The sequence below is a fragment of the Pleurodeles waltl genome, chromosome 12 (genome assembly GCF_031143425.1).
Source record: "Pleurodeles waltl isolate 20211129_DDA chromosome 12, aPleWal1.hap1.20221129, whole genome shotgun sequence".
NCBI lineage: Eukaryota > Metazoa > Chordata > Amphibia > Caudata > Salamandridae > Pleurodeles > Pleurodeles waltl.
Genome location: NC_090451.1, coordinates 175,152,099 through 175,166,960, shown reverse-complemented (window position 1 = coordinate 175,166,960; position 14,862 = coordinate 175,152,099).

Genomic DNA, 14,862 nt, shown 5'->3' with positions numbered 1-14,862 from the left:
AAAATGAATTACCTTTCATTTATGAATAAGGCACTATACTCTATGGTGTACAAGCTGTTCTTTGAGTCCAGTGCCCCTATCCTCTCCGAGTGCCTTTCACTTAATTTCTATCCTGACTCCAAAGAGGCAGATGAATAATAAAAAAGATATGTCACACATGTCACGTATAAAATGTAGGTATATTATCCTGTCTACCGTAAGTAGACATTGGGAAAAAGGATGCTCTGCAATACAGGGAAAGGAATGGGCTACATTGGTTGTATTTGGCACGTTCATTACAGAATATCCCTTACACCAAACTTGAAATCAAATTGGGCACTTACTAGTACCACGTTACTCACTGGACTCGCCCACCACCACAAATTCTTTCCAACGAATTCATTGGCTAGGCAGTAACGAAAGGAAACTTGACTAACTCTACTGCAGGATAAGGCAGAGGGATTAGGCGGGTATGTAGGTCTTTTGCTATAGGATAGAGGGGTGCGACTGACACTAATTCACTATGGTTGCAGGAGGACAGAGAAGTCTGCATTGCAGTGGCTTCTTAAATTATCAGCCAAGGCGAGCAGTACGATGAAGTAGCATCGAGAACCTGCCTAGCTCTAACTGGATCACACAATATGTAAACCAAATGTAACTTACCTCTGAGTGTGAGTAGCATGCTATTGAGAAACAAAAGTTAGCATTGTTGAACACAAACACAATAATATAGTTAATACTCGCTGAGCCCCGGACTATCAATGCCTAGCAGGTCGAGCAGGTCCTGCTCAAGGTCGATGATATCCACCCAGTGGTGTGTCAACTGCTAGCTGGTGCAATGTACCTGGCTGGTGCACTGCACACACTGGTGGACCGTCCCCCAGCTCAGCTGACGCTTCCGCAGGGGTGCGTGCTGCTAGGCCTGCCGCCCGAATGTAGGAGAGGTGGCACTGCACATAAAAAACAAGTGCTGCCACCTTCACCTTACAAAAGATGGTTCGGGTCTGCACCCCTTGGTGACACCGCAACGCACAAGGCAGGCAGCTGCTGCCGCTGGCTGCTTGGGAGGGCCTGGCACCGCACCTCCCCTGCTCGCCACCTTGCTCTGCCAAAGCACTGGCCTGGGGGTATAAAGAAAATTAAAAGTAATAGAGGAAGGAAGGGAAAAAATAATAAAAATACAAAAAGTCAAGAAAACACAATTTGTTTTTAATAAAAACATAAAATTCACAGACACAAAAACACACACTAATGCACTAAATAAAAATAAGGTGTAGATTAATTAAGGGGGTGGAGGATTGAAAAGATAATAGAAGGATTCAAAATAGTCCCAGCACCATGAACAGAGTAAGGAAAACAAGATGGCCATGCCCATGCGAACCGCGTGGTGCCGTTCACACACGATTTTGAATGCAAGAATGTTCTGCGTAGCATGACTCACCACACTCTGCCAAGGCCTAACAAAAACATTGCATTAGGTGAAAAAAACATAAATGGAGGGCTTCAGCTACAATGGGCTCAAAAATATTTGGCAAAAAAGAAGCAATGTGGGCCAAGCAAATAAAATACGGTTCAAATCCTGCACATCATGATTACAAAAATTATGATATTATTCTTTTTTTTTAACTGATTTTGACTGTTTGGCAGCTAAGTCTTTTATAAGCAAAATGTTTAAATATAATAGTAACATCTGACACCATGAGCAATATTCAATGTTGGATATTGCTGTGGTTGTCTTAGTATACAGGAGTTCATTACCATATCAAATTTCGCTTTTTTGTAATAATATTCAGAATCTAATAGTATGCTTAATATGCTAGAAGCATGCTTGAGAAATGATTTTAACTGTGATTCTGACCCAGAACATAAAAATTCCTGGTTTAACTAAAATTAATGTGTTATAAAAATGAAATTCCTCTAAAACAAAGACTTATCTTTTTTCATTTCTAAAATCTCTACGCACATATAATTCCTTATTGATTTCTTCACTGCTCAATAGCTGATAACCCCATCATATCACTGCTGCTAAGCTTTGTACAAAAGCACCCTTTAACCTCTGTTATAATCTTATAGCCTTGGTGCCACAAAGCTTTCTCAATTTGCCCTTTAGTTTTGCCTAACAAACTCCATTTCATCACATCAGCTAGTTCTATAGCATACAATGGTGTGGGAGGCATTTGTGCTTGATGTACAGAAAATAAATGAGCATTATGCCTTCGACCAACCACTTTATAAAAAGCCCTTAACCAATTAGTCTGTGATTTGGCCCTACAGATGCTACGAGATATATGTTCATTGTTGTTCAGGCAACTTGACCTAATTTTGTCCTAAAACCAACATGACTCAGGTCAGCTACCTCTAGTGGGAATCAGCAAATTACTGTAAAGATGCAGACAACTGTTCAAGCCCTTTGAAGTTAAATCAAAAATCACAATGTTGTCTGCATAAAACAAACAAGTGACTAGGTGAATCAATAGAACTATTCCTCAAATGGAAAGGTAGGTTAGAAACATAAAGAGAAAATAATATACCTAAAGTGTGGTTCTTAGCAGGCCTGAATCTATTCTGACGGTGGAGGGGCCTAAGTATTCAACTCGGAGTTTGGGCAAGGGGAAAGATACACCAAACTGAGATCCTCCCTAAAATTAGTCACATATAACTCTTTGATATAACTACTCCATTGCTCCTTCGTAATAGGGATGGGACGTGACCTAATTGTTGATCCACAGCAAACAGCAACAATCTCCCAAACATTTCTCATATCCTTACATAAGGCAGTCTCTGTAAGCTCAATCCATTTATGATCATATTTGTGTTTTTTAAGACTCTTCTTTAGACTTCTTCTCCTCTTTAGAAGTGTTAATAATTTACATATTTCAATAGAAAAAGATATGAATAGATTCTGATTAACCTATTTATCTATTTTTTTAGGAATGAGAGTGGTTGTCGTGGCTGTCTACGTTGTGTATGCTTATGTCCTTTATTATCCCCGTCTACAACCTGTTTCATAAATTGGGTACATTTAAGATTTGCATCTGAGGTTCAGATTTCCCAATTACTTATTATAATGCCTAGTCTCTCTTTTAACTTTTCAATTTTAACTGGCCTCCAATAAGTTCTACCAGAAGACTTCTCAAAACTTGTTGTCATAGCGTTAAACTTCCGTGGATCCACCTTTGGAGATCAATACTCTATCAAATGAGGGAAAACTTTATAATCTCTAATGGGTGCTATCAATGATGTTCAGTTCAGAAATCATATTAAAGTCTGAATACAATTAAATAAGATTTTCATTTATAGAGCACCCAGTAGTTGCTTTGAGTGTAATGGGTGGGGGAACCAAAGTCATTTATAACATTTACTATTAAGCAATCAATTATCCATAGTAAATCCAGAAATAAAAATCCTCTTTTATCCATTTGTATTTTTGCTGGGAAACAGGCTGGCACAATTTTAAAGCCTTCAAATAATCTCATTGTTTGTTTAGATACTTTACAATTCTCCAACTAATATAACCACCTCGCAGGTCTCCAACTAATATAACCACCTCACCACCCTCTGCTCTATAATATCATTTATAAAAGAAGACAAAGCAGAAAGTAAAACATTAAAAGAAAGATCGGGAGGAATGTATACATTTACTAATATGACTGAGGCCCTCATTGTGACTTTGGAGGTCTTTTTCAGAGAACACCGAACCTGCGGCAGCCAGCATACCGCCAGTGCTGGCGTTATGCTGACTGCCATATTTGGAGTTGTGTTTGGACTTCCACCCATTTATGGGCGGAAGTCTGATTCCATCGGCCTGGCTGACGGAGTTGAAGAGGCGGTTGCATCACCAGCACTGCCATGCCAGCAAGACTCCGCCCGTCATATTGCGAGCCGTAATATGGCTTGGCGGAGTTTTACTGGCGTGGTGGTGCCCATGGTGCAAAACCGCCAGGACCCATCCCCTCCTGGATGATCAGCTTGCCGGAAAAGGTAAGTTGATTGTCTGAAAGGGGGGGTGGTGGGTAGTGTTGGGTGCATGTGTGTGGTGTGTGCGTGTATGTGTGCAAATGGGGTGTGTGAGTGTGGGAATGTGTGCAAAATAGGGGTGTCTGAGTGCATGTACATGAGCAAGTGAGTGGGAATGTCTGGATGTATGTGTGTGGTTTGGCGTGTGTGTCTGCATGTATGTGGAAGGGAGGGGTGTGTGTCGGGGTGCGAGTGAATAGGTGTTTGTATTAGGATGCATGCGAGTGGGGGTGCATGTGTGCAAGTCTGCAAGTGAGTGGGGGTGTACGTGTGAATGTATGTGGAGGGGTGTGCATGTGAATGTATGCATTCATGAAGAGGTGGGGTGTTTGTAAAGTTGTGGATGGGTGGGGAGTGTCTGCATGTGTGTGGACGTGTGTTGTTTGTGTGTTGCCGGGTGCGTTACCACCAGGGCTTTCGTGGCAGGGTCTGCAGGCTTGTAATCTGGCCAGCAGGCAGAGACCTGCTGCTGGGCTGGAGCAGCTCATCACCGGCCTCGTCGATGCAACTGCACCTGCGGGTCAGGCGGCGTTGTGGCGGTCTGGATTTTGCCAAACCCCACAACTTGTAATGCAGCAGTCTTTACCGCTGAGTCCACTGCAGTAAAACAGCCACAGCAAGGCTGGTGGTCATCAGACCGGCCAGATTACAAGGCTGCAGACGGTCAGGTTTTCTGTGGCAGTCACCCCGCCACGAAGACCCTGGCGGTAACGCACCCGGCAACAGGAATCCCCATTCCTGTCACCAGCAAATGCACCCCCACATGTCCACTCACATGCAGACACCCCCCCATCCATACACTTACAAACACCGACTTCACGAATGCATACATACACATACACACCCCTATGCATACATTCACACACACCCTCCCACTCACTCGCAGACTTGCACCCTCACTCACAGACTTGCACACACGCACCCCTACTCACATGCATCCTAATACACACACCTACTCACTCGCACCCCGACAGACACGCATCCCCTCCACATACATGCACACACCCCCCAACCACACACATACATCCAGACAACCCACTCGCTCGCATACACGGATTCAGACACCCCCATTTGCACACATACATGCACACACCACATACATGCACCCAATCCTTTCCCCCACCCCTGATTTCGGGCAATCAACTTACCTTTTCCGGCGAGCTGGTCAACAGGGAGGGGATGGGTCCTGGTGGTTTTCCACCACCAGCACCACCACACCAGCAAAACTCCACCAAGCCGTATTACGGCTCGTAATACAGCCTTGCTGGAGTGGCAGTGCTAGTGATGCTCCCACCTCTTCAACTCTTTTGGCTAGGCTGACGGAGTTGGACTTCTGCCCATTAATGATAAGAAGTCAAAACACAACTCCAAATACGGCGGTCACCATACCCCCAGCACTGGAGGTATGCTGGCTGCAGTGGCTTCGGCGGTCACTGGAAAAGACTGCCGAAGTCATACTGAGGGCCTGAATCTCCAAATGCCTTTCCCTGCACCCGAGTAATATTTACTGCTCCAAGAGGTTTGAAACACCTGAGAATCTACAGTAATTCCAACTGAAATGACTACTGAAAAAAATGACCTTGCCTCCTGGCATGACCCCTCCTAGATGGAGCAGCACTGCAGATAAGCAAAAAATATGTATCTAATTCACAATCTTTAGTGCACTAGGTTTACTAGATGCAAATCACATCAGCTTTCAAACTATTTAGAAATCAATTTTATAAGGATTATGACAAAAAAACTTGTACCATTCCAGGAAACCACATTGAAACTATTATCAACTACATGAATTAATCATAGGGCCCCAAACACAATTACTATTGCCGGAGCTTGCCAGACAACTTCAATTTTTCACTTCATCCTCTACTATGGAATGAGACCCTTCCTCCTCTGTATCTAACAAAGAAACCCATCTCCCTCCTTCCCCTAAGGATACTGACAAATGTTTAGCATTTTCTCAATACATCAATTTACCAATCATAAGAGAGCCCCGATATGGGAACAAGTCCTCATCATCATAGCAGAACCCATGGCATCCAGTGTAATTACTGTGGAAGGGGAACCATACATTGTTGCTAAGTTAATGGCCCCTTTTAAGTTGAATGTTAGTTCATGAAGGTGCCTACCTTTAGTGAACCTTTTCTGTTCCTTATGCAGGAGTCCTGCCACCTCCCCATTCATTCTGTTTGCCAGCACTTTAGCACAAGTCTTATAATCACTGTTCAAAAGAGATATCGGTCTGTATGACTCACAGCTTGATGGACTGTTACCTGACTTCAAAACCAAAGTGATTTTGGCGTCATTCCAGGATTCTGGTAATGCCAACCCCTTCTCAAAAATCTCTCCAAACAGAGCTGACATAATAGGCACTATAGATTCCCCCAATGCCTTGTACAACTCTACCAGAATATCATCCAGCCCCACAGCTTTACCCTCCTTACCTACTTTAAGTGCTGACCTGATTTCTCCCTGCAATATTGTTTTGTTCATATGGGTCTGCTCTTTAGCCGTTAATCTGGGTAGCGTATCTATACTCATCCAATTTCTCACCTGTTCCCTTGTTACTGTCTTATCTTCCTTATAAAGTTCTAAAAAGAAGACCGGAAAGGCCTTCCTTATATCGGCAGTGCTTGTCCATCTCTCTCCCTTTTTCCCATAACAGATCTCTGTTATAATATTTTTGACTTGCTCCGTTCTAGCTTTCCATGCGAGCAATTTTCCTGCATTCTGCCAATATTCAAAATGGGCTAATTTACTTGCTTCCCATCTCTTTCTCATCTCACTTGCAGTACTTTCTCCAATTGTATTTTCAGCTGTCTCAGCCTTCCCTCCAGCTTACCTAAAGGATCTGCCCAATCTTTTATTAACTGTTCACATCTTACCATTTCTGCTTCTAGAGTGCTTATTTTATCCTATATTTCTTATTTCTAAAACTAGTAAAACTAGTTATTTTACCTCTTAAAAAAGCCTTATACTCGTCCCAAACCACGTTTATGGGGGTTGATCCCAAATTAATTTTAAAGAACTTTTCTGTCTCTGAACGTAATTGTGTTACCACATCATTCTCCAGCGGCAAAGAGCAATCTTGTGTCCACCTTCTCACCTCATTTTCATGGGAAATTTCATTGTTAATACCACCCGAGTGATCTGACAAGTGTGCTGCCGAATAAATTATCTTGTCAACCGCCTCCACCAGTACTTGATCAATAAGAAAATAATTGATCCGGGAGGCATGACCATATTTTTTATTTCTGAATGAAAAAAACAGCTGCCCCCCTACTCTCAATCTCCACATTCTAAACTCCTTCATCATCATCTTAAGGTAAGATTGTGATTTCAGCCTAGCTGTTAACCTAGCTCTTGATGACCTGTCCAGATTGTTGCCTATAATCACATTGAAGTCACCTGCTATTATAACCGGATCTGGAAAATCCAGTAGGCGGGAAAACACCCTTCTCATCGGGTCAGTTTCATCGCAATTTGGGCCATAAAACCCCACTACTGTAAGTGTAGTATCATATACTTGGAGCTTAGCTATGATCCACCCTCCTGAATTATCAGAGGTTACACCCAGCACTGCTGCGCTAATCTGTTGGTTAATCACAATGGTGAACCCCTTGATATTAAAAATGAGGTCCGTACAGATAAAAGATTGAACACATTTTTTGGACCTAAATAATTCTGTACATTCCTCTCCAGTCAGATTTGTTTTCTGCAAAATTATTATAAGGGCTGGGGAATCCTTCAAATACTGCAGAATTCTACTTCTCCTTCTCTTAGTTCTAAATCCATTCACATTCCATGTCATAATTTAAATCAATCTACAGTCTCCACCCTGCTTTACATCATCTTTGCCCATTTATTTACTAATAACTGTACCATCTATCATACATAAGGTGAATGAATGTTTTTTTCTTTTTTTCCCTAATGCTCCCCACCCTGTGCTCCCCTCCTGCTCCCACTTGTGGGCCCCTCCATTCCCACTCATTGAGAACCCATCTCTGCCTGCTCGTGGGCTGGATGATATGCCCAGATTTTAGAGCGCCTCTCGGGTGCCCGGCCAGAAAAAAGTAAACAAGACCTTCAAACCTATGGATTTCCAATCTTAATGGTTTCTAACAACTTATCTGCTGTTGTTTGATCCCCCACATTATACATTTCATTGTCATACATCACACGCAAGAAGGATGGGAATTTAGGTGGAGCTGAAATACCTAGCTTCTTGAAATCCTCCAACCGTCTCCCTAGTTCCCATTGTTTTTTCAGAGTACTTCTAGTGAGATCCGACCTTATTTCAAAAGAAAAATCTTTCCCTTTTAGCGATTTTAGTTTTAAAGCTTTAAACAAAATCTTCTCCTTCAAAGCATCAGTCTGAACGTTTTCCAAGATTTTACTTTGCTTCTTTTTACTAGGGTCTCTCTTAAAAGAATCTCTATGAATCCTCTGAATATCTGTTGCAATGAACTCTTCAATTTCTTCCACCTGCAATGTTCTCTTGATAAGAGAAGCCACATATACCTTAATATCATCTCCTTCCACTCCCTCAGGTATGTTAAGGATTCTCAAGCTTTCTCCTTGCAGCATTCTCCAACCATTCCAGCTTATCCTGCATTCCTTGCTCATTGATCTTCAACTGCCGAATTTCCTGGTCATTCTTCCTTAAATCTTCTTTCAGAGCCCCCACCAACCCTTCTAGCACCTGAGTTCTCTTAGCCAGCAACTCAAAACAAATTTTCAAATATTTCAGAGGCCTCTCTAATATTTCCTTGATTTGCTTCGGATACCGCAAACCCTTCATTAATTTCCTCAGACAGTTCTACAATCATTGCTTCTATGGGGTACTAGGATGTGTAAACCCGGTTGTAGCTTCCAGTGAGGCCTGTATTTAATCCTGTGACTCCCGTTCCTTCTGTGCCTTAACCCTTTTTATGGATTTTCCTATAAGAGGTGCTGCCTCTGCGTTTTTAAATTGGTAATTTGGAAATTTTCCATTTGTACTTTTAGCTGTATTCTCCATGACTTGGCTCCCTCCCTCACTCTCATTCCCTTCTACACCATATTCCTACATTCCATTCTCTGACTCCATATCACTAGGAGGCAAAGCTTTCTTATTCACCCCTCCTTCCATGGAGCTGCAGATCCAGAAAGTTCACTGAGCTATCCCACCGACAGGGGAACTTTAAAGTAAGACCTTAGTGAGGGTGTAACTTTTAGTTTCCCATAGAGAGGGGTCTTTTTATTCAATTTTCCTGCTTTCCCTAGCTTAGTTTGTTGTAATTGCCAGCTTGCTTCGCTAGACTCAGAAGGTTGTAATAGTCGAGTCTTTCCTTCCTCCTGCCCTGGTAAAGCCCACCCCCTTCTGCATTTCACAATGGGGAATTTTCACCACCTCTCCCTCCTGAACACATCAGGTCGCGGCTCTTACCTTTTATAACACCTACTGTTACCACAGGGTTCTTGGTATTCTTGCACCAGGAGCCTTTCTCTCCTCGTTGCCTCTTTCCTCTTCCAGCTGGTGACCGCGAGGCTTCTGCCTCCTGCTGCCACTGTCTCGGAGACTTGCAAATGGAGTCTCCTCTTACCACCAGCACCGCGGCTCCTTCTGCCTTGGGCACCACTCTGATTGTGCTGACACTGCCTCAGCTTCCTCAGAGAGGAAAGCACGTGAGAGCAAAGAAGCTTCTCCGGAGCTTCAGGTCAGCACAAGACCAACCCACAGCACCCCCAGGCCTACTCCCACTCTCTTCCGAATCACAGCAAGTGAGCCGGCACATCTATGATCTCCGCTTCGCCGTAAGCACTGACCGGGCCCCCCAAGCGCTCGATGCTCTAGCAACCTGCCTCCATGCTGGCAGCCATGTTCTCCTCTTCTTTGTTTTGTGTTTCTTGCACTGAGGTTCACCAACTTGCATTCCATAAGCTCTATGGGAGCACTTAACTTCAGAACATCCTTATGGTGTACCCTCACCAGATCTAAGCTAACTAGCTGAACCCCTCCTTTTTATAGCAAGCGACACAATCATGATAATTACAGCCTTCTTCCCTTTTTTATCCACGAATAGATTAAGGATAGCCAAAAGAGATTCTTTAGGGTGGTCCAAATTATTTACTGATTTTTCCAGCAAGGAACGACTGAATGACAAAACTCTTTCTAAACATTTGAGAGATTAAGAGTATTGGACATAGGTTCCTGGAAGATGACAAGACAAGTTTAAATGTAACTCTAGGTCCGGAATGGCCAATGGTTCTGGTCATAAAAGTGATTTCTCACTAGGGCTACTGATTAAAGACTAAAACATAGATGTTTTTGGTAATGCACAAGGGCGTGACAAAGAAGACTTTCTGTGCTATCCGTTTATTTATCTGATCTATGTCAACATCTGGTAGTGTAAAATACCCATTGGACTTCATGGAGCACAAGCCGCACCTAACATAGAGAGGTCACTTCGTGCTTTCCTGGAACTCAACCCAATGTCACAGGGTTTAATGCCTGCCACTTGCAGCACAGGTGTTTAACAAACCTTCTCTTGGACCTTAATGCACTCTCAATCAACAGAAGACCTAAAACCTGTGAGCCTAACTTCAGGAGCTATCACAGCAGTCACAGGGGGTTACTGGGATGGAATGACGGTAGGAGGCCAAACAAAGACAGCAATCCTTCCACAACCCTGGCAGGTAAGACAGGCTCCACATAGGAATATACTTGACTCACACAGCACTTAACTGCTGTTTGCAGCTCACCACTGCTGCGTTCCTCTGCCAATCACTGCAGTTAACAGTCTCTGCTCATCAGATCCTCTGTTGAACTTCATGTACACTGACAGGCATGGCTCCCGCCAACCTTTGTCAACTTTTGACTCAATGCCCATTGCGTTCTAGAAGTTAGCTGCCCCTGTGGCCCTGGGTCTAAATCCCCCATGCATGGCTAGCTCTGGTACGTGTGGCCACTCCACAGGCCTTATTATTGTCTCTACCTGTGCACCTATTTGTATGAGTGTCTACAACCATAGTACACTCCCCACACACACCCTCACCCCTCAGACATTACGTTTAATGTGGCTGAAGGCTTCAGCCATCTTGAAAATGCTGAAATTGGGTAGGGTTTTCCCTGGGAACCCTTACCCCATTAGTTAGGGCATGTCCATGAGTCATTCTTACCCTTTGCCACAGAAAAATGTGGCAGCTCCAGGCACCCACTTCAGAGCACTCCTGGACATGAGGAATATCAAAAGAATACTGAACCTGCTGTCACATACCTAAGAAGAGCGAAGAAGGAAGGACTTGCTCTTCCTCTTGTAACAAGGACAAAGAAGTGGACTTCAAAAGTCATAGGGCTAACCTCCTGTTACAAATACAGTGACACAACAGTCTACAAGAGGCATTTTCCTGCAACTAAACCTAAACTAACTGTGAATACACATTATAATATTATAAACGATGTCTCACTATAATTCAGCCATTATTTTATGAATTACAAGGTTATTAATTATGCTGCGTGGCTGTCTAAGAGGAATAGACAAAGGCCAACTATACCTAGTCATGTGACCTAGGAAGCATGCTGTAGGGACCAAATGGTAAGGACAAGAAACTTTCTAAAAGTGGTATTTCAGAAGGGTGGCTTGAAATCTGACTTGTCTATTAAAGAGGATTTTAAATTACCCTTCCTTAGACACTAAACAGGATATCTCTTCCTGCTCCCAAACAAAAATAACCACTTCTTAAATGTGATAAGGAAACCCAGTGTTATTCTACAGGAGAAGTAGGCTTTACAGTAGGGAAAATCAAGTGGTTTGTCGCTACCAAGGCATTAAACAAGTTAAATTTACATGTCCAACTTTTTAAATACAATCTACCCTGCCGTATGGGCTGTTTATGGCCTACCCTAGAGGTGAGGTACATGTATTAAAAAGGGTTTTTTTGGCTTGTCAAATGGGTTATTTCACCTAATTGAACCGGTAGTTTAAAACTGTACATTGGCTACAAAGGCCTGAGATGTTTGAAAAAAAAGCTACTTCAGTGGGTGACACAATAAGTGCTGCTGACCCAGTAGTAGTTTTCTAAATTTTGAGGCCCTGATTACCTATAGTACCACTTTAGCAGAGACTTATAAGTAAATTAACTGTGGCAATTAGGAATAGGCCAATTTTACCATGTTTAAAGGAGAGAGCACAAGCACTTTGGCACTGGTAAGCACAGAGTCCTAAAGCCGACAGCACAGAGTCCTAAAGCAGACAAAAATGAATTCAACAATAAGAGGGTTGAAGGCAAAAAAGTATGGGTGAGACCCTTCAAAGAGGGCCAAGTCCAACAATCACTTATCAATTAATTGAAACCACAAAAAAACATAATAAATTTAAATAATAAATTTAAATTAAGAATTCGAATAAAATCCCTAAATAAACTGGACAACCTACAACAAAAATATAAATTACTAATTTAACTATACAAAAATTAAAATCACAAAATACACTTAAATAATTAAAAATTAATTTATAATTGTAATAACTAGCCCAACAACCTGAGAGTAAATTATAAAATACAATACATTATGAATTAAATGTTAAACTGTAATTCACATTAAAAAATTACAACCAATACTAGAAAATATTTAAAACAGGTACATTGTTGATCTTACTTCTTTCTGTTGGAAAGCTTAACGAAAAGTTTCCCTTTCATACCACTGGAGTGGCAGAAGACAGTCAAAATCTACTACTGCAGTGCTCTCTATTAAAGCTTTCAACAAGGATCCCAAAGTAAATTCTAGAGGCTAAAAAAAGGAGCAACAAGGCTTCTCTAGCAAATTCTAAAATTTCACTCAGTTTCTAAGTCATTAGAGAAGCTCCATGGGCTCCCAGTAGGAAAGAGAGTGGCTTTTAAAGCACTTTGCACAGTTCACAAACCCCTCTATGCCTCTGGCCCAAAGTATCTAAAGACCAAATTTCTCTAGTACATTAAAAAAAGAGGACTACACCAGAGACGTTTTTAAGCCATGCGCAAAGTGAGCTCTGGCCCAGGGGCCCAGCCTTTCCGGGGGCCCCCTGATACAGCCAGTTTGTTTTGCAGAGAGTCTTGCCATGATGAACTTGAATAATTCTTAAACAGCTCTACTAAAATTACAGTTTTTCTTCAATTTATTCTTAATGTGGGTGGTGTGTGAGAGTCTATTACAGACATTTTGCGGAGAAATGTGTATATGTTTCGTGCAAAACCCATTAAAAATAAGTTCAAAACGGGGGACCTCACTTATGAGAAATTGGAGGGTGTCCCAGAGATTATTTACAGTAACACTAGTTAGCTTCTGCTGTGTTACATTAATAAAAGAACATGTCACTATCCCTGAATATTAGATGGAAGCACATTTAAAATTTGGACGTGCCTGTGTGCTGTAAGTGACCTGGCCAAAAGGAGCATGAAAGAGTTGAAATTGAATCATAAATTCAAAGCTGTTCTGTACAGGGACCCACAAAGTATATGTGGCCCAGGGCCCCCAAAATCATTAAGATATCCCTGGCCTGCGCTCTGTAAAAGCTAAAAAGATCATTGTCCCTACAATTTAAAAAAAGCTTCATGGGGGGGGGGTCAGGGAGAAGCTTTGTATACTCCTCCTGCCCACTGTGGAATCAGTTGCCCAGAAACCTCAAAGGTCAGCCAAACATCTGAAAACCTGACGCTTCTCAAGCTCCTTGTAGTTTATTCTCCCTTAGTCTTGCGGACCGGAGTGGCAAGACGCCTTAAGCCATTCTCTCCACTTTACAAATGTATCATTATCATTACTAGCATTAACATTAATAATGTAAACATCTAAAATTAATATACTATACATTAAATTAATTAGGTTAAATCAACTTTATTGAAGTAAACTATATTATATGCAACTTATGTTTACATTATAAATTGATATTCTTTCCTTCTTTAGTTTGTTACCCAATATTTTTGTAGTTATTATATTTTTGATTCGAGATGTGTCATTCGCTTTCATTATAGCTCACCTTCCTGGAATTCACTGCTTCCATGCAGTGCAGTAGGTTTATAACGCACCCGCATTCCACCTTTTGCTTGTTCCCCCTTCTCTGGCCTTCTTCACATTTCCTTCTCCACCTTGTTCGAGGCAGGAGACCAGGGTGCCTACACTCGGTAAACTACCTCTTTCTCCCACCCACCTTGTTTCGTCCTCCTTACCCTCACTACGTAACTTTCAGTGCCGTACTGGGGTACATTGGACTTCCGGTATGGCATTAAACTTTCCTTTCCTGTATTGAAGAGTTAGTGGCCTCGCATACTTGTCCCGTCCTGCACTTGCACCAAAGTCAGAAGTGCTTTTTCAATCATAGGATAAACTTTTTTGTTGCATATTTCTCACGTTGTTCTTATCACTTGGATTGGAGATTGTTGCTGTAGTCCGGGCTCTTAGTTTACTCATTTTTATATTATTCTTCCTAAATAGTTATATTCCGGAACATATACAGTTGTGACGCAGATCACCATGTGTTCAGAATGTTTGTTAGAACAAGTTAAAAGACTTAAAATGCAGAAAGGGAGAAACCAAGTAAATAAAGTTGGATGTTTTTTTTTTTTAAATGAAACTAATGGACCGAGGATACAAGGAGCATTGTAAAGGGAATGCTGTGGTAGTTTGCAAAAAGAATAGGGGAAACACGTTTGCACTATGTTGCTCCGTATGTAACAGAGCATGAAGAATCAGGGCAAAATCAATAAAAACGGATCTCAGTGTGTTCAGCTGTCTTTTCATAAGCAGGTCATAGCGAATATAGTCAAACAAAAATTTAATGTGAAAGTTGGATCTATTTGTGTTTCCCTTATTTTAGTACAAAAAAAACTAACCAGTTAACAATTCAATCTAAGTTT